Here is a 23,892-nt window from a genome sequence, read left to right as displayed (position 1 = left end):
TTTCTGTAGAAAATGCAACTGGACATTTGGAGCGCTAAGAGCGTAGTAGTGGAAAAAGGAATATATTCAAATATAAACTACACAGAAGCATTCTGTGAAACTTCTTTCTGATCTGAGCATTCAGCTAACAGAGTTAAACCATACTTTTGATTGAGCAGTTTTGAAACACTCTGTCTGTAGAAAATGCAACTGGACATTCGTAGCGCTAAGTGGTAATAGTGGAAAAAAGAATATGTTCAAATATAAACTACACAGAAGCATTGTATGAAACTTCTTTCTGTTCTGTGCATTCAACTAACAGAGTTGAACCTTACTTTTGATTGAGCCTTTCTGAAACACTCTTTCTGTAGAAACTGCAATTGGACATTTTGAGCGCTAAGAGGCCTCTACTGGGGAAAATAATATCTTCAAATAAAAACTACAGAGAAGCATTGTGTGAAACTTATTTCTGAAATGTTCATTAAGCTAACAGAGTTAAACCATACTTTTGATTGCGCAGTTCTGAACACTCTTTCTGTAGAAAATGCAAGTGGACATTCGGAGCGCTAAGAGGGTAATAGTGGAAAAAGGAACATATTCAAATATAAACTACACAGTAGCATTCTGTGAAAATTCTTTCTGTTCTGTGCATTCAACCAACAGGGTTGAACCTTACTTTTGATTGAGCCGTTCTGAAACACTCTTTCTGTAGAAACTGCAATTGGACATGCTAAGCGCTAAGAGGCCAACATTGGGAAAAGGAATATCTTCAAATAAAAACTACACAGATGCATTCTGTGAAACTTATTTCTGATCTGTAAATTCAGTTAACAGAGATAAAACATATTTTTGATTGAGCAGTTATGAAACACTCTTTTTGTAGAAAATGCAAGTGGAGATTCGGAGCGCTAAGAGGGTAATAGTGGAAAAAGGAATGTCTTCAAATATAAACTACACAGAATCATTCGGTGAAACTTCTTTCTGATCTGTGCATTCAGCTAACAGAGTTAAACCATACTTTTGATTGAGCAGATCTGAACACTCTTTCTGTAGAAAATGCAACTGGACATTTGGAGCGCTAAGAGCGTAGTAGTGGAAAAAGGAATATATTCAAATATAAACTACACAGAAGCATTCTGTGAAACTTCTTTCTGATCTGAGCATTCAGCTAACAGAGTTAAACCATACTTTTGATTGAGCAGTTTTGAAACACTCTGTCTGTAGAAAATGCAACTGGACATTCGTAGCGCTAAGTGGTAATAGTGGAAAAAAGAATATGTTCAAATATAAACTACACAGAAGCATTGTATGAAACTTCTTTCTGTTCTGTGCATTCAACTAACAGAGTTGAACCTTACTTTTGATTGAGCCTTTCTGAAACACTCTTTCTGTAGAAACTGCAATTGGACATTTTGAGCGCTAAGAGGCCTCTACTGGGGAAAATAATATCTTCAAATAAAAACTACAGAGAAGCATTGTGTGAAACTTATTTCTGAAATGTTCATTAAGCTAACAGAGTTAAACCATACTTTTGATTGCGCAGTTCTGAACACTCTTTCTGTAGAAAATGCAAGTGGACATTCGGAGCGCTAAGAGGGTAATAGTGGAAAAAGGAACATATTCAAATATAAACTACACAGTAGCATTCTGTGAAAATTCTTTCTGTTCTGTGCATTCAACCAACAGGGTTGAACCTTACTTTTGATTGAGCCGTTCTGAAACACTCTTTCTGTAGAAACTGCAATTGGACATGCTAAGCGCTAAGAGGCCTACATTGGGAAAAAGAATATCTTCAAATAAAAACTACACAGATGCATTCTGTGAAACTTATTTCTGATCTGTAAATTCAGTTAACAGAGATAAAACATATTTTTGATTGAGCAGTTATGAAACACTCTTTTTGTAGAAAATGCAAGTGGAGATTCGGAGCGCTAAGAGGGTAATAGTGGAAAAAGGAATGTCTTCAAATATAAACTACACAGAATCATTCGGTGAAACTTCTTTCTGATCTGTGCATTCAGCTAACAGAGTTAAACCATACTTTTGATTGAGCAGATCTGAACACTCTTTCTGTAGAAAATGCAACTGGACATTTGGAGCGCTAAGAGCGTAGTAGTGGAAAAAGGAATATATTCAAATATAAACTACACAGAAGCATTCTGTGAAACTTCTTTCTGATCTGAGCATTCAGCTAACAGAGTTAAACCATACTTTTGATTGAGCAGTTTTGAAACACACTGTCTGTAGAAAATGCAACTGGACATTCGTAGCGCTAAGTGGGTAATAGTGGAAAAAAGAATATGTTCAAATATAAACTACACAGAAGCATTGTATGAAACTTCTTTCTGTTCTGTGCATTCAACTAACAGAGTTGAACCTTACTTTTGATTGAGCCGTTCTGAAACACTCTTTCTGTAGAAACTGCAATTGGACATTCTGAGCGCTAAGAGGCCTATATTGGGAAAAAGAATGTCTACAAATAAAAACTACACAGAAGAATTTTGTGAAACTTCTTTCTGTTCTGTTTGTTCAACTAAAAGAGTTGAACCTTAGTTTTGATTGAGCTGTTCTGAAACACTCTTTCTGTAGAAAATGCAAGTGGAGATTCGGAGCGCTAAGAGGGTAATAGTGGAAAAAGGAATGTCTCCAAATATAAACTACACAGAATCATTCTGTGAAACTTCTTTCTGATCTGTGCATTCAGCTAACAGAGTTAAACCATACTTTTGATTGAGCAGATCTGAACACTCTTTCTGTAGAAAATGCAACTGGACATTTGGAGCGCTAAGAGAGTAGTAGAGGAAAAAGGAATATATTCAAATATAAACTACACAGAAGCATTCTGTGTAACTTCTTTCTGATCTGAGCATTCAGCTAACAGAGTTAAACCATACTTTTGATTGAGCAGTTTTGAAACACTCTGTCTGTAGAAAATGCAACTGGACATTCGTAGCGCTAAGTGGGTAATAGTGGAAAAAAGAATATGTTCAAATATAAACTACACAGAAGCATTGTATGAAACTTCTTTCTGTTCTGTGCATTCAACTAACAGAGTTGAACCTTACGTTTGATTGAGCCTTTCTGAAACACTCTTTCTGTAGAAACTGCAATTGGACATTCTGAGCGCTAAGAGGCCTCTATTGGGAAAAATAATATCTTCAAATAAAAACTACACAGAAGCATTGTGTGAAACTTATTTCTGATATGATCATTAAGCTAACAGAGTTAAACCATACTTTTGATTGCGCAGTTCTGAACACTCTTTCTGTAGAAAATGCAAGTGGACATTCGGAGCGCTAAGAGGGTAATAGTGGAAAAAGGAATATATTCAAATATAAACTACACAGTAGCATTCTGTGAAAATTCTTTCTGTTCTGTGCATTCAACCAACAGAGTTGAACCTTACTTTTGATTGAGCCGTGCTGAAACACTCTTTCTGTAGAAACTGCAATTGGACATGCTAAGCGCTAAGAGGCCAACATTGGGAAAAAGAATATCTTCAAATAAAAACTACACAGATGCATTCTGTGAAACTTATTTCTGATCTGTAAATTCAGTTAACAGAGATAAAACATATTTTTGATTGAGCAGTTATGAAACACTCTTTTTGTAGAAAATGCAAGTGGAGATTCGGAGCGCTAAGAGGGTAATAGTGGAAAAAGGAATGTCTTCAAATATAAACTACACAGAATCATTCAGTGAAACTTCTTTCTGATCTGTGCATTCAGCTAACAGAGTTAAACCATACTTTTGATTGAGCAGATCTGAACACTCTTTCTGTAGAAAATGCAACTGGACATTTGGAGCGCTAAGAGCGTAGTAGTGGAAAAAGGAATATATTCAAATATAAACTACACAGAAGCATTCTGTGAAACTTCATTCTGATCTGAGCATTCAGCTAACAGAGTTAAACCATACTTTTGATTGAGCAGTTTTGAAACACTCTGTCTGTAGAAAATGCAACTGGACATTCGTAGCGCTAAGTGGGTAATAGTGGAAAAAAGAATATGTTCAAATATAAACTACACAGAAGCATTGTATGAAACTTCTTTCTGTTCTGTGCATTCAACTAAGAGAGTTGAACCTTACTTTTGATTGAGCCTTTCTGAAACACTCTTTCTGTAGAAACTGCAATTGGACATTCTGAGCGCTAAGAGGCCTCTACTGGGAAAAATAATATCTTCAAATAAAAACTACACAGAAGCATTGTGTGAAACTTATTTCTGAAATGTTCATTAAGCTAACAGAGTTAAACCATACTTTTGATTGCGCAGTTCTGAACACTCTTTCTGTAGAAAATGCAAGTGGACATTCGGAGCGCTAAGAGGGTAATAGTGGAAAAAGGAACATATTCAAATATAAACTACACAGTAGCATTCTGTGAAAATTCTTTCTGTTCTGTGCATTCAACCAACAGAGTTGAACCTTACTTTTGATTGAGCCGTTCTGAAACACTCTTTCTGTAGAAACTGCAATTGGACATGCTAAGCGCTAAGAGGCCAACATTGGGAAAAAGAATATCTTCAAATAAAAACTACACAGATGCATTCTGTGAAACTTATTTCTGATCTGTAAATTCAGTTAACAGAGATAAAACATATTGTTGATTGAGCAGTGATGAAACACTCTTTTTGTAGAAAATGCAAGTGGAGATTCGGAGCGCTAAGAGGGTAATAGTGGAAAAAGGAATGTCTTCAAATATAAAATACACAGAATCATTCGGTGAAACTTCTTTCTGATCTGTGCATTCAGCTAACAGAGTTAAAACATACTTTTGATTGAGCAGATCTGAACACTCTTTCTGTAGAAAATGCAACTGGACATTTGGAGCGCTAAGAGCGTAGTAGTGGAAAAAGGAATATATTCAAATATAAACTACACAGAAGCATTCTGTGAAACTTCTTTCTGATCTGAGCATTCAGCTAACAGAGTTAAACCATACTTTTGATTGAGCAGTTTTGAAACACACTGTCTGTAGAAAATGCAACTGGACATTCGTAGCGCTAAGTGGGTAATAGTGGAAAAAAGAATATGTTCAAATATAAACTACACAGAAGCATTGTATGAAACTTCTTTCTGTTCTGTGCATTCAACTAACAGAGATGAACCTTACTTTTGATTGAGCCGTTCTGAAACACTCTTTCTGTAGAAACTGCAATTGGACATTCTGAGCGCTAAGAGGCCTATATTGGGAAAAAGAATGTCTACAAATAAAAACTACACAGAAGAATTCTGTGAAACTTCTTTCTGTTCTGTTTGTTCAACTAAAAGAGTTGAACCTTAGTTTTGATTGAGCTGTTCTGAAACACTCTTTCTGTAGAAAATGCAAGTGGAGATTCGGAGCGCTAAGAGGGTAATAGTGGAAAAAGGAATGTCTCCAAATATAAACTACACAGAATCATTCTGTGAAACTACTTTCTGATCTGTGCATTCATCTAACAGAGTTAAACCATACTTTTGATTGAGCAGATCTGAACACTCTTTCTGTAGAAAATGCAACTGGACATTTGGAGCGCTAAGAGAGTAGTAGTGGAAAAAGGAATATATTCAAATATAAACTACACAGAAGCATTCTGTGAAACTTCTTTCTGATCTGAGCATTCAGCTAACAGAGTTAAACCATACTTTTGATTGAGCAGTTTTGAAACACTCTGTCTGTAGAAAATGCAACTGGACATTCGTAGCGCTAAGTGGGTAATAGTGGAAAAAAGAATATGTTCAAATATAAACTACACAGAAGCATTGTATGAAACTACTTTCTGTTCTGTGCATTCAACTAACAGAGTTGAACCTTACTTTTGATTGAGCCTTTCTGAAACACTCTTTCTGTAGAAACTGCAATTGGACATTCTGAGCGCTAAGAGGCCTCTATTGGGAAAAATAATATCTTCAAATAAAAACTACACAGAAGCATTGTGTGAAACTTATTTCTGATATGTTCATTAAGCTAACAGAGTTAAACCATACTTTTGATTGCGCAGTTCTGAACACTCTTTCTGTAGAAAATGCAAGTGGGCATTCGGAGCGCTAAGAGGGTAATAGTGGAAAAAGGAATATATTCAAATATAAACTACACAGTAGCATTCTGTGAAAATTCTTTCTGTTCTGTGCATTCAACCAACAGAGTTGAACCTTACTTTTGATTGAGCCATTCTGAAACACTCTTTCTGTAGAAACTGCAATTGGACATGCTAAGCGCTAAGAGGCCAACATTGGGAAAAAGAATATCTTCAAATAAAAACTACACAGATGCATTCTGTGAAACTTATTTCTGATCTGTAAATTCAGTTAACAGAGATAAAACATATTTTTGATTGAGCAGTTATGAAACACTCTTTTTGTAGAAAATGCAAGTGGAGATTCGGAGCGCTAAGAGGGTAATAGTGGAAAAAGGAATGTCTTCAAATATAAACTACACAGAATCATTCGGTGAAAGTTCTTTCTGATCTTTGCATTCAGCTAACAGAGTTAAACCATACTTTTGATTGAGCAGATCTGAACACTCTTTCTGTAGAAAATGCAACTGGACATTTGGAGCGCTAAGAGCGTAGTAGTGGAAAAAGGAATATATTCAAATATAAACTACACAGAAGCATTCTGTGAAACTTCTTTCTGATCTGAGCATTCAGCTAACAGAGTTAAACCATACTTTTGATTGAGCAGTTTTGAAACACACTGTCTGTAGAAAATGCAACTGGACATTCGTAGCGCTAAGTGGGTAATAGTGGAAAAAAGAATATGTTCAAATGTAAACTACACAGAAGCATTGTATGAAACTTCTTTCTGTTCTGTGCATTCAACTAACAGAGTTGAACCTTACTTTTGATTGAGCCGTTCTGAAACACTCTTTCTGTAGAAACTGCAATTGGACATTCTGAGCGCTAAGAGGCCTATATTGGGAAAAAGAATGTCTACAAATAAAAACTACACAGAAGAATTCTGTGAAACTTCTTTCTGTTCTGTTTGTTCAACTAAAAGAGTTGAACCTTAGTTTTGATTGAGCTGTTCTGAAACACTCTTTCTGTAGAAAATGCAAGTGGAGATTCGGAGCGCTAAGAGGGTAATAGTGGAAAAAGGAATGTCTCCAAATATAAACTACACAGAATCATTCTGTGAAACTTCTTTCTGATCTGTGCATTCATCTAACAGAGTTAAACCATACTTTTGATTGAGCAGATCTGAACACTCTTTCTGTAGAAAATGCAACTGGACATTTGGAGCGCTAAGAGAGTAGTAGTGGAAAAAGGAATATATTCAAATATAAACTACACAGAAGCATTCTGTGAAACTTCTTTCTGATCTGAGCATTCAGCTAACAGAGTTAAACCATACTTTTGATTGAGCAGTTTTGAAACACTCTGTCTGTAGAAAATGCAACTGGACATTCGTAGCGCTAAGTGGGTAATAGTGGAAAAAAGAATATGTTCAAATATAAACTACACAGAAGCATTGTATGAAACTACTTTCTGTTCTGTGCATTCAACTAACAGAGTTGAACCTTACTTTTGATTGAGCCGTTCTGAAACACTCTTTCTGTAGAAACTGCAATTGGACATTCTGAGCGCTAAGAGGCCTCTATTGGGAAAAATAATATCTTCAAATAAAAACTACACAGAAGCATTGTGTGAAACTTATTTCTGATATGTTCATTAAGCTAACAGAGTTAAACCATACTTTTGATTGCGCAGTTCTGAACACTCTTTCTGTAGAAAATGCAAGTGGACATTCGGAGCGCTAAGAGGGTAATAGTGGAAAAAGGAATATATTCAAATATAAACTACACAGTAGCATTCTGTGAAAATTCTTTCTGTTCTGTGCATTCAACCAACAGAGTTGAACCTTACTTTTGATTGAGCCGTGCTGAAACACTCTTTCTGTAGAAACTGCAATTGGACATGCAAAGCGCTAAGAGGCCAACATTGGGAAAAAGAATATATTCAAATAAAAACTACACAGATGCATTCTGTGAAACTTATTTCTGCTCTGTAAATTCAGTTAACAGAGATAAAACATATTTTTGATTGAGCAGTTATGAAACACTCTTTTTGTAGAAAATGCAAGTGGAGATTCGGAGCGCTAAGAGGGTAATAGTGGAAAAGGGAATGTCTTCAAATATAAACTACACAGAATCATTCGGTGAAACTTCTTTCTGATCTGTGCATTCAGCTAACAGAGTTAAATCATACTTTTGATTGAGCAGATCTGAACACTCTTTCTGTAGAAAATGCAACTGGACATTTGGAGCGCTAAGAGCGTAGTAGTGGAAAAATGAATATATTCAAATATAAACTACACAGAAGCATTCTGTGAAACTTCTTTCTGATCTGAGCATTCAGCTAACAGAGTTAAACCATACTTTTGATTGAGCAGTTTTGAAACACACTGTCTGTAGAAAATGCAACTGGACATTCGTAGCGCTAAGTGGGTAATAGTGGAAAAAAGAATATGTTCAAATATAAACTACACAGAATCATTGTATGAAACTTCTTTCTGTTCTGTGCATTCAACTAACAGAGTTGAACCTTACTTTTGATTGAGCCGTTCTGAAACACTCTTTCTGTAGAAACTGCAATTGGACATTCTGAGCGCTAAGAGGCCTATATTGGGAAAAAGAATGTCTACAAATAAAAACTACACAGAAGAATTCTGTGAAACTTCTTTCTGTTCTGTTTGTTCAACTAAAAGAGTTGAACCTTAGTTTTGATTGAGCTGTTCTGAAACACTCTTTCTGTAGAAAATGCAAGTGGAGATTCGGAGCGCTAAGAGGGTAATAGTGGAAAAAGGAATGTCTCCAAATATAAACTACACAGAATCATTCTGTGAAACTTCTTTCTGATCTGTGCATTCAGCTAACAGAGTTAAAGCATACTTTTGATTGAGCAGATCTGAACACTCTTTCTGTTGAAAATGCAACTGGACATTTGGAGCGCAAAGAGAGTAGTAGTGGAAAAAGGAATATATTCAAATATAAACTACACAGAAGCATTCTGTGAAACTTCTTTCTGATCTGAGCATTCAGCTAACAGAGTTAAACCATACTTTTGATTGAGCAGTTTTGAAACACTCTGTCTGTAGAAAATGCAACTGGACATTCGTAGCGCTAAGTGGGTAATAGTGGAAAAAAGAATATGTTCAAATATAAACTACACAGAAGCATTGTATGAAACTTCTTTCTGTTCTGTGCATTCAACTAACAGAGTTGAACCTTACTTTTGATTGAGCCTTTCTGAAACACTCTTTCTGTAGAAACTGCAATTGGACATTCTGAGCGCTAAGAGGCCTCTATTGGGAAAAATAATATCTTCAAATAAAAACTACACAGAAGCATTGTGTGAAACTTATTTCTGATATGTTCATTAAGCTAACAGAGTTAAACCATACTTTTGATTGCGCAGTTCTGAACACTCTTTCTGTAGAAAATGCAAGTGGGCATTCGGAGCGCTAAGAGGGTAATAGTGGAAAAAGGAATATATTCAAATATAAACTACACAGTAGCATTCTGTGAAAATTCTTTCTGTTCTGTGCATTCAACCAACAGAGTTGAACCTTACTTTTGATTGAGCCATTCTGAAACACTCTTTCTGTAGAAACTGCAATTGGACATGCTAAGCGCTAAGAGGCCAACATTGGGAAAAAGAATATCTTCAAATAAAAACTACACAGATGCATTCTGTGAAACTTATTTCTGATCTGTAAATTCAGTTAACAGAGATAAAACATATTTTTGATTGAGCAGTTATGAAACACTCTTTTTGAAGAAAATGCAAGTGGAGATTCGGAGCGCTAAGAGGGTAATAGTGGAAAAAGGAATGTCTTCAAATATAAACTACACAGAATCATTCGGTGAAAGTTCTTTCTGATCTTTGCATTCAGCTAACAGAGTTAAACCATACTTTTGATTGAGCAGATCTGAACACTCTTTCTGTAGAAAATGCAACTGGACATTTGGAGCGCTAAGAGCGTAGTAGTGGAAAAAGGAATATATTCAAATATAAACTACACAGAAGCATTCTGTGAAACTTCTTTCTGATCTGAGCATTCAGCTAACAGAGTTAAACCATACTTTTGATTGAGCAGTTTTGAAACACACTGTCTGTAGAAAATGCAACTGGACATTCGTAGCGCTAAGTGGGTAATAGTGGAAAAAAGAATATGTTCAAATGTAAACTACACAGAAGCATTGTATGAAACTTCTTTCTGTTCTGTGCATTCAACTAACAGAGTTGAACCTTACTTTTGATTGAGCCGTTCTGAAACACTCTTTCTGTAGAAACTGCAATTGGACATTCTGAGCGCCAAGAGGCCTATATTGGGAAAAAGAATGTCTACAAATAAAAACTACACAGAAGAATTCTGTGAAACTTCTTTCTGTTCTGTTTGTTCAACTAAAAGAGTTGAACCTTAGTTTTGATTGAGCTGTTCTGAAACACTCTTTCTGTAGAAAATGCAAGTGGAGATTCGGAGCGCTAAGAGGGTAATAGTGGAAAAAGGAATGTCTCCAAATATAAACTACACAGAATCATTCTGTGAAACTTCTTTCTGATCTGTGCATTCATCTAACAGAGTTAAACCATACTTTTGATTGAGCAGATCTGAACACTCTTTCTGTAGAAAATGCAACTGGACATTTGGAGCGCTAAGAGAGTAGTAGTGGAAAAAGGAATATATTCAAATATAAACTACACAGAAGCATTCTGTGAAACTTCTTTCTGATCTGAGCATTCAGCTAACAGAGTTAAACCATACTTTTGATTGAGCAGTTTTGAAACACTCTGTCTGTAGAAAATGCAACTGGACATTCGTAGCGCTAAGTGGGTAATAGTGGAAAAAAGAATATGTTCAAATATAAACTACACAGAAGCATTGTATGAAACTACTTTCTGTTCTGTGCATTCAACTAACAGAGTTGAACCTTACTTTTGATTGAGCCGTTCTGAAACACTCTTTCTGTAGAAACTGCAATTGGACATTCTGAGCGCTAAGAGGCCTCTATTGGGAAAAATAATATCTTCAAATAAAAACTACACAGAAGCATTGTGTGAAACTTATTTCTGATATGTTCATTAAGCTAACAGAGTTAAACCATACTTTTGATTGCGCAGTTCTGAACACTCTTTCTGTAGAAAATGCAAGTGGACATTCGGAGCGCTAAGAGGGTAATAGTGGAAAAAGGAATATATTCAAATATAAACTACACAGTAGCATTCTGTGAAAATTCTTTCTGTTCTGTGCATTCAACCAACAGAGTTGAACCTTACTTTTGATTGAGCCGTGCTGAAACACTCTTTCTGTAGAAACTGCAATTGGACATGCTAAGCGCTAAGAGGCCAACATTGGGAAAAAGAATATATTCAAATAAAAACTACACAGATGCATTCTGTGAAACTTATTTCTGCTCTGTAAATTCAGTTAACAGAGATAAAACATATTTTTGATTGAGCAGTTATGAAACACTCTTTTTGTAGAAAATGCAAGTGGAGATTCGGAGCGCTAAGAGGGTAATAGTGGAAAAGGGAATGTCTTCAAATATAAACTACACAGAATCATTCGGTGAAACTTCTTTCTGATCTGTGCATTCAGCTAACAGAGTTAAATCATACTTTTGATTGAGCAGATCTGAACACTCTTTCTGTAGAAAATGCAACTGGACATTTGGAGCGCTAAGAGCGTAGTAGTGGAAAAATGAATATATTCAAATATAAACTACACAGAAGCATTCTGTGAAACTTCTTTCTGATCTGAGCATTCAGCTAACAGAGTTAAACCATACTTTTGATTGAGCAGTTTTGAAACACACTGTCTGTAGAAAATGCAACTGGACATTCGTAGCGCTAAGTGGGTAATAGTGGAAAAAAGAATATGTTCAAATATAAACTACACAGAATCATTGTATGAAACTTCTTTCTGTTCTGTGCATTCAACTAACAGAGTTGAACCTTACTTTTGATTGAGCCGTTCTGAAACACTCTTTCTGTAGAAACTGCAATTGGACATTCTGAGCGCTAAGAGGCCTATATTGGGAAAAAGAATGTCTACAAATAAAAACTACACAGAAGAATTATGTGAAACTTCTTTCTGTTCTGTTTGTTCAACTAAAAGAGTTGAACCTTAGTTTTGATTGAGCCGTTCTGAAACACTCTTTCTGTAGAAAATGCAAGTGGAGATTCGGAGCGCTAAGAGGGTAATAGTGGAAAAAGCAATGTCTCCAAATATAAACTACACAGAATCATTCTGTGAAACTTCTTTCTGATCTGTGCATTCAGCTAACAGAGTTAAACCATACTTTTGATTGAGCAGATCTGAACACTCTTTCTGTTGAAAATGCAACTGGACATTTGGAGCGCTAAGAGAGTAGTAGTGGAAAAAGGAATATATTCAAATATAAACTACACAGAAGCATTCTGTGAAACTTCTTTCTGATCTGAGCATTCAGCTAACAGAGTTAAACCATACTTTTGATTGAGCAGTTTTGAAACACTCTGTCTGTAGAAAATGCAACTGGACATTCGTAGCGCTAAGTGGGTAATAGTGGAAAAAAGAATATGTTCAAATATAAACTACACAGAAGCATTGTATGAAACTTCTTTCTGTTCTGTGCATTCAACTAACAGAGTTGAACCTTACTTTTGATTGAGCCTTTCTGAAACACTCTTTCTGTAGAAACTGCAATTGGACATTCTGAGCGCTAAGAGGCCTCTATTGGGAAAAATAATATCTTCAAATAAAAACTACACAGAAGCATTGTGTGAAACTTATTTCTGATATGTTCATTAAGCTAACAGAGTTAAACCATACTTTTGATTGCGCAGTTCTGAACACTCTTTCTGTAGAAAATGCAAGTGGACATTCGGAGCGCTAAGAGGGTAATAGTGGAAAAAGGAATATATTCAAATATAAACTACACAGTAGCATTCTGTGAAAATTCTTTCTGTTCTGTGCATTCAACCAACAGAGTTGAACCTTACTTTTGATTGAGCCGTGCTGAAACACTCTTTCTGTAGAAACTGCAATTGGACATGCTAAGCGCTAAGAGGCCAACATTGGGAAAAAGAATATATTCAAATAAAAACTACACAGATGCATTCTGTGAAACTTATTTCTGCTCTGTAAATTCAGTTAACAGAGATAAAATATATTTTTGATTGAGCAGTTATGAAACACTCTTTTTGTAGAAAATGCAAGTGGAGATTCGGAGCGCTAAGAGGGTAATAGTGGAAAAAGGAATGTCTTCAAATATAAACTACACAGAATCATTCGGTGAAACTTCTTTCTGATCTGTGCATTCAGCTAACAGAGTTAAACCATACTTTTGATTGAGCAGATCTGAACACTCTTTCTCTAGAAAATGCAACTGGACATTTGGAGCGCTAAGAGCGTAGTAGTGGAAAAAGTAATATATTCAAATATAAACTACACAGAAGCATTCTGTGAAACTTCTTTCTGATCTGAGCATTCAGCTAACAGAGTTAAACCATACTTTTGATTGAGCAGTTTTGAAACACTCTGTCTGTAGAAAATGCAACTGGACATTCGTAGCGCTAAGTGGGTAATAGTGGAAAAAAGAATATGTTCAAATATAAACTACACAGAAGCATTGTATGAAACTACTTTCTGTTCTGTGCATTCAACTAACAGAGTTGAACCTTACTTTTGATTGAGCCGTTCTGAAACACTCTTTCTGTAGAAACTGCAATTGGACATTCTGAGCGCTAAGAGGCCTCTATTGGGAAAAATAATATCTTCAAATAAAAACTACACAGAAGCATTGTGTGAAACTTATTTCTGATATGTTCATTAAGCTAACAGAGTTAAACCATACTTTTGATTGCGCAGTTCTGAACACTCTTTCTGTAGAAAATGCAAGTGGACATTCGGAGCGCTAAGAGGGTAATAGTGGAAAAAGGAATATATTCAAATATAAACTACACAGTAGCATTCTGTGAAAATTCTTTCTGTTCTGTGCATTCAACCAACAGAGTTGAACCTTACTTTTGATTGAGCCGTGCTGAAACACTCTTTCTGTAGAAACTGCAATTGGACATGCTAAGCGCTAAGAGGCCAACATTGGGAAAAAGAATATATTCAAATAAAAACTACACAGATGCATTCTGTGAAACTTATTTCTGCTCTGTAAATTCAGTTAACAGAGATAAAACATATTTTTGATTGAGCAGTTATGAAACACTCTTTTTGTAGAAAATGCAAGTGGAGATTCGGAGCGCTAAGAGTGTAATAGTGGAAAAGGGAATGTCTTCAAATATAAACTACACAGAATCATTCGGTGAAACTTCTTTCTGATCTGTGCATTCAGCTAACAGAGTTAAACCATACTTTTGATTGAGCAGATCTGAACACTCTTTCTGTAGAAAATGCAACTGGACATTTGGAGCGCTAAGAGCGTAGTAGTGGAAAAACGAATATATTCAAATATAAACTACACAGAAGCATTCTGTGAAACTTCTTTCTGATCTGAGCATTCAGCTAACAGAGTTAAACCATACTTTTGATTGAGCAGTTTTGAAACACACTGTCTGTAGAAAATGCAACTGGACATTCGTAGCGCTAAGTGGGTAATAGTGGAAAAAAGAATATGTTCAAATATAAACTACACAGAAGCATTGTATGAAACTTCTTTCTGTTCTGTGCATTCAACTAACAGAGTTGAACCTTACTTTTGATTGAGCCGTTCTGAAACACTCTTTCTGTAGAAACTGCAATTGGACATTCTGAGCGCTAAGAGGCCTATATTGGGAAAAAGAATGTCTACAAATAAAAACTACACAGAAGAATTATGTGAAACTTCTTTCTGTTCTGTTTGTTCAACTAAAAGAGTTGAACCTTAGTTTTGATTGAGCCGTTCTGAAACACTCTTTCTGTAGAAAATGCAAGTGGAGATTCGGAGCGCTAAGAGGGTAATAGTGGAAAAAGGAATGTCTCCAAATATAAACTACACAGAATCATTCTGTGAAACTTCTTTCTGATCTGTGCATTCAGCTAACAGAGTTAAACCATACTTTTGATTGAGCAGATCTGAACACTCTTTCTGTTGAAAATGCAACTGGACATTTGGAGCGCTAAGAGAGTAGTAGTGGAAAAAGGAATATATTCAAATATAAACTACACAGAAGCATTCTGTGAAACTTCTTTCTGATCTGAGCATTCAGCTAACAGAGTTAAACCATACTTTTGATTGAGCAGTTTTGAAACACTCTGTCTGTAGAAAATGCAACTGGACATTCGTAGCGCTAAGTGGGTAATAGTGGAAAAAAGAATATGTTCAAATATAAACTACACAGAAGCATTGTATGAAACTTCTTTCTGTTCTGTGCATTCAACTAACAGAGTTGAACCTTACTTTTGATTGAGCCTTTCTGAAACACTCTTTCTGTAGAAACTGCAATTGGACATTCTGAGCGCTAAGAGGCCTCTATTGCGAAAAATAATATCTTCAAATAAAAACTACACAGAAGCATTGTGTGAAACTTATTTCTGATATGTTCATTAAGCTAACAGAGTTAAACCATACTTTTGATTGCGCAGTTCTGAACACTCTTTCTGTAGAAAATGCAAGTGTACATTCGGAGCGCTAAGAGGGTAATAGTGGAAAAAGGAATATATTCAAATATAAACTACACAGTAGCATTCTGTGAAAATTCTTTCTGTTCTGTGCATTCAACCAACAGAGTTGAACCTTACTTTTGATTGAGCCGTGCTGAAACACTCTTTCTGTAGAAACTGCAATTGGACATGCTAAGCGCTAAGAGGCCAACATTGGGAAAAAGAATATATTCAAATAAAAACTACACAGATGCATTCTGTGAAACTTATTTCTGCTCTGTAAATTCAGTTAACAGAGATAAAACATATTTTTGATTGAGCAGTTATGAAACACTCTTTTTGTAGAAAATGCAAGTGGAGATTCGGGGCGCTAAGAGGGTAATAGTGGAAAAAGGAATGTCTTCAAATATAAACTACACAGAATCATTCGGTGAAACTTCTTTCTGATCTGTGCATTCAGCTAACAGAGTTAAACCATACTTTTGATTGAGCAGATCTGAACACTCTTTCTGTAGAAAATGCAACTGGACATTTGGAGCGCTAAGAGCGTAGTAGTGGAAAAAGGAATATATTCAAATATAAACTACACAGAAGCATTCTGTGAAACTTCTTTCTGATCTGAGCATTCAGCTAACAGAGTTAAACCATACTTTTGATTGAGCAGTTTTGAAACACTCTGTCTGTAGAAAATGCAACTGGACATTCGTAGCGCTAAGTGGGTAATAGTTGAAAAAAGAATATGTTCAAATATAAACTACACAGAAGCATTGTATGAAACTACTTTCTGTTCTGTGCATTCAACTAACAGAGTTGAACCTTACTTTTGATTGAGCCGTTCTGAAACACTCTTTCTGTAGAAACTGCAATTGGACATTCTGAGCGCTAAGAGGCCTCTATTGGGAAAAATAATATCTTCAAATAAAAACTACACAGAAGCATTGTGTGAAACTTATTTCTGATATGTTCATTAAGCTAACAGAGTTAAACCATACTTTTGATTGCGCAGTTCTGAACACTCTTTCTGTAGAAAATGCAAGTGGACATTCGGAGCGCTAAGAGGGTAATAGTGGAAAAAGGAATATATTCAAATATAAACTACACAGTAGCATTCTGTGAAAATTCTTTCTGTTCTGTGCATTCAACCAACAGAGTTGAACCTTACTTTTGATTGAGCCGTGCTGAAACACTCTTTCTGTAGAAACTGCAATTGGACATGCTAAGCGCTAAGAGGCCAACATTGGGAAAAAGAATATATTCAAATAAAAACTACACAGATGCATTCTGTGAAACTTATTTCTGCTCTGTAAATTCAGTTAACAGAGATAAAACATATTTTTGATTGAGCAGTTATGAAACACTCTTTTTGTAGAAAATGCAAGTGGAGATTCGGAGCGCTAAGAGGGTAATAGTGGAAAAGGGAATGTCTTCAAATATAAACTACACAGAATCATTCGGTGAAACTTCTTTCTGATCTGTGCATTCAGCTAACAGAGTTAAACCATACTTTTGATTGAGCAGATCTGAACACTCTTTCTGTAGAAAATGCAACTGGACATTTGGAGCGCTAAGAGCGTAGTAGTGGAAAAATGAATATATTCAAATATAAACTACACAGAAGCATTCTGTGAAACTTCTTTCTGATCTGAGCATTCAGCTAACAGAGTTAAACCATACTTTTGATTGAGCAGTTTTGAAACACACTGTCTGTAGAAAATGCAACTGGACATTCGTAGCGCTAAGTGGGTAATAGTGGAAAAAAGAATATGTTCAAATATAAACTACACAGAAGCATTGTATGAAACTTCTTTCTGTTCTGTGCATTCAACTAACAGAGTTGAACCTTACTTTTGATTGAGCCGTTCTGAAACACTCTTTCTGTAGTAACTGCAATTGGACATTCTGAGCGCTAAGAGGCCTATATTGGGAAAAAGAATGTCTACAAATAAAAACTACACAGAAGAATTATGTGAAACTTCTTTCTGTTCTGTTTGTTCAACTAAAAGAGTTGAACCTTAGTTTTGATTGAGCCGTTCTGAAACACTCTTTCTGTAGAAAATGCAAGTGGAGATTCGGAGCGCTAAGAGGGTAATAGTGGAAAAAGGAATGTCTCCAAATATAAACTACACAGAATCATTCTGTGAAACTTCTTTCTGATCTGTGCATTCAGCTAACAGAGTTAAACCATACTTTTGATTGAGCAGATCTGAACACTCTTTCTGTTGAAAATGCAACTGGACATTTGGAGCGCTAAGAGAGTAGTAGTGGAAAAAGGAATATATTCAAATATAAACTACACAGAAGCATTCTGTGAAACTTCTTTCTGATCTGAGCATTCAGCTAACAGAGTTAAACCATACTTTTGATTGAGCAGTTTTGAAACACTCTGTCTGTAGAAAATGCAACTGGACATTCGTAGCGCTAAGTGGGTAATAGTGGAAAAAAGAATATGTTCAAATATAAACTACACAGAAGCATTGTATGAAACTTCTTTCTGTTCTGTGCATTCAACTAACAGAGTTGAACCTTACTTTTGATTGAGCCTTTCTGAAACACTCTTTCTGTAGAAACTGCAATTGGACATTCTGAGCGCTAAGAGGCCTCTATTGGGAAAAATAATATCTTCAAATAAAAACTACACAGAAGCATTTTGTGAAACTTATTTCTGATATGTTCATTAGGCTAACAGAGTTAAACCATACTTTTGATTGCGCAGTTCTGAACACTCTTTCTGTAGAAAATGCAAGTGGACATTCGGAGCGCTAAGAGGGTAATAGTGGAAAAAGGAATATATTCAAATATAAACTACACAGTAGCATTCTGTGAAAATTCTTTCTGTTCTGTGCATTCAACCAACAGAGTTGAACCTTACTTTTGATTGAGCCGTGCTGAAACACTCTTTCTGTAGAAACTGCAATTGGACATGCTAAGCGCTAAGAGGCCAACATTGGGAAAAAGAATATATTCAAATAAAAACTACACAGATGCATTCTGTGAAACTTATTTCTGCTCTGTAAATTCAGTTAACAGAGATAAAACATATTTTTGATTGAGCAGTTATGAAACACTCTTTTTGTAGAAAATGCAAGTGGAGATTCGGAGCGCTAAGAGGGTAATAGTGGAAAAGGGAATGTCTTCAAATATAAACTACACAGAATCATTCGGTGAAACTTCTTTCTGATCTGTGCATTCAGCTAACAGAGTTAAACCATACTTTTGATTGAGCAGATCTGAACACTCTTTCTGTAGAAAATGCAACTGGACATTTGGAGCGCTAAGAGCGTAGTAGTGGAAAAATGAATATATTCAAATATAAACTACACAGAAGCATTCTGTGAAACTTCTTTCTGATCTGAGCATTCAGCTAACAGAGTTAAACCATACTTTTGATTGAGCAGTTTTGAAACACACTGTCTGTAGAAAATGCAACTGGACATTCGTAGCGCTAAGTGGGTAATAGTGGAAAAAAGAATATGTTCAAATATAAACTACACAGAAGCATTGTATGAAACTTCTTTCTGTTCTGTGCATTCAACTAACAGAGTTGAACCTTACTTTTGATTGAGCCGTTCTGAAACACTCTTTCTGTAGTAACTGCAATTGGACATTCTGAGCGCTAAGAGGCCTATATTGGGAAAAAGAATGTCTACAAATAAAAACTACACAGAAGAATTATGTGAAACTTCTTTCTGTTCTGTTTGTTCAACTAAAAGAGTTGAACCTTAGTTTTGATTGAGCCGTTCTGAAACACTCTTTCTGTAGAAAATGCAAGTGGAGATTCGGAGCGCTAAGAGGGTAATAGTGGAAAAAGGAATGTCTCCAAATATAAACTACACAGAATCATTCTGTGAAACTTCTTTCTGATCTGTGCATTCAGCTAACAGAGTTAAACCATACTTTTGATTGAGCAGATCTGAACACTCTTTCTGTTGAAAATGCAACTGGACATTTGGAGCGCTAAGAGAGTAGTAGTGGAAAAAGGAATATATTCAAATATAAACTACACAGAAGCATTCTGTGAAACTTCTTTCTGATCTGAGCATTCAGCTAACAGAGTTAAACCATACTTTTGATTGAGCAGTTTTGAAACACTCTGTCTGTAGAAAATGCAACTGGACATTCGTAGCGCTAAGTGGGTAATAGTGGAAAAAAGAATATGTTCAAATATAAACTACACAGAAGCATTGTATGAAACTTCTTTCTGTTCTGTGCATTCAACTAACAGAGTTGAACCTTACTTTTGATTGAGCCTTTCTGAAACACTCTTTCTGTAGAAACTGCAATTGGACATTCTGAGCGCTAAGAGGCCTCTATTGGGAAAAATAATATCTTCAAATAAAAACTACACAGAAGCATTTTGTGAAACTTATTTCTGATATGTTCATTAGGCTAACAGAGTTAAACCATACTTTTGATTGCGCAGTTCTGAACACTCTTTCTGTAGAAAATGCAAGTGGACATTCGGAGCGCTAAGAGGGTAATAGTGGAAAAAGGAATATATTCAAATATAAACTACACAGTAGCATTCTGTGAAAATTCTTTCTGTTCTGTGCATTCAACCAACAGAGTTGAACCTTACTTTTGATTGAGCCGTGCTGAAACACTCTTTCTGTAGAAACTGCAATTGGACATGCTAAGCGCTAAGAGGCCAACATTGGGAAAAAGAATATATTCAAATAAAAACTACACAGATGCATTCTGTGAAACTTATTTCTGCTCTGTAAATTCAGTTAACAGAGATAAAACATATTTTTGATTGAGCAGTTATGAAACACTCTTTTTGTAGAAAATGCAAGTGGAGATTCGGAGCGCTAAGAGGGTAATAGTGGAAAAAGGAATGTCTTCAAATATAAACTACACAGAATCATTCGGTGAAACTTCTTTCTGATCTGTGCATTCAGCTAACAGAGTTAAACCATACTTTTGATTGAGCAGATCTGAACACTCTTTCTGTAGAAAATGCAACTGGACATTTGGAGCGCTAAGAGCGTAGTAGTGGAAAAAGGAATATATTCAAATATAAACTACACAGAAGCATTCTGTGAAACTTCTTTCTGATCTGAGCATTCAGCTAACAGAGTTAAACCATACTTTTGATTGAGCAGTTTTGAAACACTCTGTCTGTAGAAAATGCAACTGGACATTCGTAGCGCTAAGTGGGTAATAGTGGAAAAAAGAATATGTTAAAATATAAACTACACAGAAGCATTGTATGAAACTCCTTTCTGTTCTGTGCATTCAACTAACAGAGTTGAACCTTACTTTTGATTGAGCCGTTCTGAAACACTCTTTCTGTAGAAACTGCAATTGGACATTCTGAGCGCTAAGAGGCCTCTATTGGGAAAAATAATATCTTCAAATAAAAACTACACAGAAGCATTGTGTGAAACTTATTTCTGATATGTTCATTAAGCTAACAGAGTTAAACCATACTTTTGATTGCGCAGTTCTGAACACTCTTTCTGTAGAAAATGCAAGTGGACATTCGGAGCGCTAAGAGGGTAATAGTGGAAAAAGGAATATATTCAAATATAAACTACACAGTAGCATTCTGTGAAAATTCTTTCTGTTCTGTGCATTCAACCAACAGAGTTGAACCTTACTTTTGATTGAGCCGTGCTGAAACACTCTTTCTGTAGAAACTGCAATTGGACATGCTAAGCGCTAAGAGGCCAACATTGGGAAAAAGAATATATTCAAATAAAAACTACACAGATGCATTCTGTGAAACTTATTTCTGCTCTGTAAATTCAGTTAACAGAGATAAAACATATTTTTGATTGAGCAGTTATGAAACACTCTTTTTGTAGAAAATGCAAGTGGAGATTCGGAGCGCTAAGAGGGTAATAGTGGAAAAGGGAATGTCTTCAAATATAAACTACACAGAATCATTCGGTGAAACTTCTTTCTGATCTGTGCATTCAGCTAACAGAGTTAAACCATACTTTTGATTGAGCAGATCTGAACACTCTTTCTGTAGAAAATGCAACTGGACATTTGGAGCGCTAAGAGCGTAGTAGTGGAAAAATGAATATATTCAAATATAAACTACACAGAAGCATTCTGTGAAACTTCTTTCTGATCTGAGCATTCAGCTAACAGAGTTAAACCATACTTTTGATTGAGCAGTTTTGAAACACACTGTCTGTAGAAAATGCAACTGGACATTCGTAGCGCTAAGTGGGTAATAGTGGAAAAAAGAATATGTTCAAATATAAACTACACAGAAGCATTGTATGAAACTTCTTTCTGTTCTGTGCATTCAACTAACAGAGTTGAACCTTACTTTTGATTGAGCCGTTCTGAAACACTCTTTCTGTAGTAACTGCAATTGGACATTCTGAGCGCTAAGAGGCCTATATTGGGAAAAAGAATGTCTACAAATAAAAACTACACAGAAGAATTATGTGAAACTTCTTTCTGTTCTGTTTGTTCAACTAAAAGAGTTGAACCTTAGTTTTGATTGAGCCGTTCTGAAACACTCTTTCTGTAGAAAATGCAAGTGGAGATTCGGAGCGCTAAGAGGGTAATAGTGGAAAAAGGAATGTCTCCAAATATAAACTACACAGAATCATTCTGTGAAACTTCTTTCTGATCTGTGCATTCAGCTAACAGAGTTAAACCATACTTTTGATTGAGCAGATCTGAACACTCTTTCTGTTGAAAATGCAACTGGACATTTGGAGCGCTAAGAGAGTAGTAGTGGAAAAAGGAATATATTCAAATATAAACTACACAGAAGCATTCTGTGAAACTTCTTTCTGATCTGAGCATTCAGCTAACAGAGTTAAACCATACTTTTGATTGAGCAGTTTTGAAACACTCTGTCTGTAGAAAATGCAACTGGACATTCGTAGCGCTAAGTGGGTAATAGTGGAAAAAAGAATATGTTCAAATATAAACTACACAGAAGCATTGTATGAAACTTCTTTCTGTTCTGTGCATTCAACTAACAGAGTTGAACCTTACTTTTGATTGAGCCTTTCTGAAACACTCTTTCTGTAGAAACTGCAATTGGACATTCTGAGCGCTAAGAGGCCTCTATTGGGAAAAATAATATCTTCAAATAAAAACTACACAGAAGCATTTTGTGAAACTTATTTCTGATATGTTCATTAGGCTAACAGAGTTAAACCATACTTTTGATTGCGCAGTTCTGAACACTCTTTCTGTAGAAAATGCAAGTGGACATTCGGAGCGCTAAGAGGGTAATAGTGGAAAAAGGAATATATTCAAATATAAACTACACAGTAGCATTCTGTGAAAATTCTTTCTGTTCTGTGCATTCAACCAACAGAGTTGAACCTTACTTTTGATTGAGCCGTGCTGAAACACTCTTTCTGTAGAAACTGCAATTGGACATGCTAAGCGCTAAGAGGCCAACATTGGGAAAAAGAATATATTCAAATAAAAACTACACAGATGCATTCTGTGAAACTTATTTCTGCTCTGTAAATTCAGTTAACAGAGATAAAACATATTTTTGATTGAGCAGTTATGAAACACTCTTTTTGTAGAAAATGCAAGTGGAGATTCGGAGCGCTAAGAGGGTAATAGTGGAAAAAGGAATGTCTTCAAATATAAACTACACAGAATCATTCGGTGAAACTTCTTTCTGATCTGTGCATTCAGCTAACAGAGTTAAACCATACTTTTGATTGAGCAGATCTGAACACTCTTTCTGTAGAAAATGCAACTGGACATTTGGAGCGCTAAGAGCGTAGTAGTGGAAAAAGGAATATATTCAAATATAAACTACACAGAAGCATTCTGTGAAACTTCTTTCTGATCTGAGCATTCAGCTAACAGAGTTAAACCATACTTTTGATTGAGCAGTTTTGAAACACTCTGTCTGTAGAAAATGCAACTGGACATTCGTAGCGCTAAGTGGGTAATAGTGGAAAAAAGAATATGTTAAAATATAAACTACACAGAAGCATTGTATGAAACTCCTTTCTGTTCTGTGCATTCAACTAACAGAGTTGAACCTTACTTTTGATTGAGCCGTTCTGAAACACTCTTTCTGTAGAAACTGCAATTGGACATTCTGAGCGCTAAGAGGCCTCTATTGGGAAAAATAATATCTTCAAATAAAAACTACACAGAAGCATTGTGTGAAACTTATTTCTGATATGTTCATTAAGCTAACAGAGTTAAACCATACTTTTGATTGCGCAGTTCTGAACACTCTTTCTGTAGAAAATGCAAGTGGACATTCGGAGCGCTAAGAGGGTAATAGTGGAAAAAGGAATATATTCAAATATAAACTACACAGTAGCATTCTGTGAAAATTCTTTCTGTTCTGTGCATTCAACCAACAGAGTTGAACCTTACTTTTGATTGAGCCGTGCTGAAACA

This window comes from Symphalangus syndactylus, chromosome X, assembly GCF_028878055.3.
Source record: "Symphalangus syndactylus isolate Jambi chromosome X, NHGRI_mSymSyn1-v2.1_pri, whole genome shotgun sequence".
Lineage (NCBI taxonomy): Eukaryota > Metazoa > Chordata > Mammalia > Primates > Hylobatidae > Symphalangus > Symphalangus syndactylus.
Note: the sequence above shows the minus strand (reverse complement) of the source record.